This window comes from Buceros rhinoceros, unplaced genomic scaffold (genome assembly GCF_000710305.1).
Source record: "Buceros rhinoceros silvestris isolate BGI_N320 unplaced genomic scaffold, ASM71030v1 scaffold20079, whole genome shotgun sequence".
NCBI lineage: Eukaryota > Metazoa > Chordata > Aves > Bucerotiformes > Bucerotidae > Buceros > Buceros rhinoceros.
The window spans coordinates 544-997 of record NW_010432353.1 but is presented as its reverse complement, the minus strand read 5'-3'; the positions used below and the strand labels follow the sequence as shown (position 1 = coordinate 997).

The following is a 454-nucleotide window of genomic DNA, read 5'->3' as shown; positions in this document are numbered from 1 at the left end:
CCCCGGCTGTGGTAGGGCACGAAACCAGCCTCCGCCGGAAGGACAGCAGTGACAGAGCTGCCCACAGCACTGGCTCAACAGCACGCCCAGTTCCACGGAGGCACCTCGCCGCCACCCGGTAAAGCTTTATGGAACCTCTGATCAGCTCCTCCTGCGTTCTGGTGCACAGCGAAGCTGCCACGGCTGACACTGCCACGGCGGGGCCTGCCCCACCATCGTGGCCACCTGGTCCCTTTGCCCTGATTCCAAACCTGGAGCTGTGTGACCAGGGACTCATGTCCATAACTGGGGGCAGCAACAACAGACCTAAATAAACCTGGAGATGTGTGTGTCTGCCACAGCTGACCGCCTGATCTGCCGGTTCCCTTCTGGGTTAAAGACATTTCTTTCTTAGAAAGTAATCAAGGGTCAGAGTCTTAAGTAGTTATTGGTTTTAATACTAAATTTATTGAAT

General features: G+C 55.1%; 1 protein-coding gene across 1 annotated transcript in view; it reads right to left on the bottom strand.

The window, feature by feature from the left end:
* The window catches only part of MMAB (methylmalonic aciduria (cobalamin deficiency) cblB type), a gene marked incomplete at its 5' end in the record, with an annotated part of 3537 nt that overhangs the window by 2796 nt on the left and 287 nt on the right, over positions 1 to 454 (bottom strand). The window lies entirely within an intron of this gene.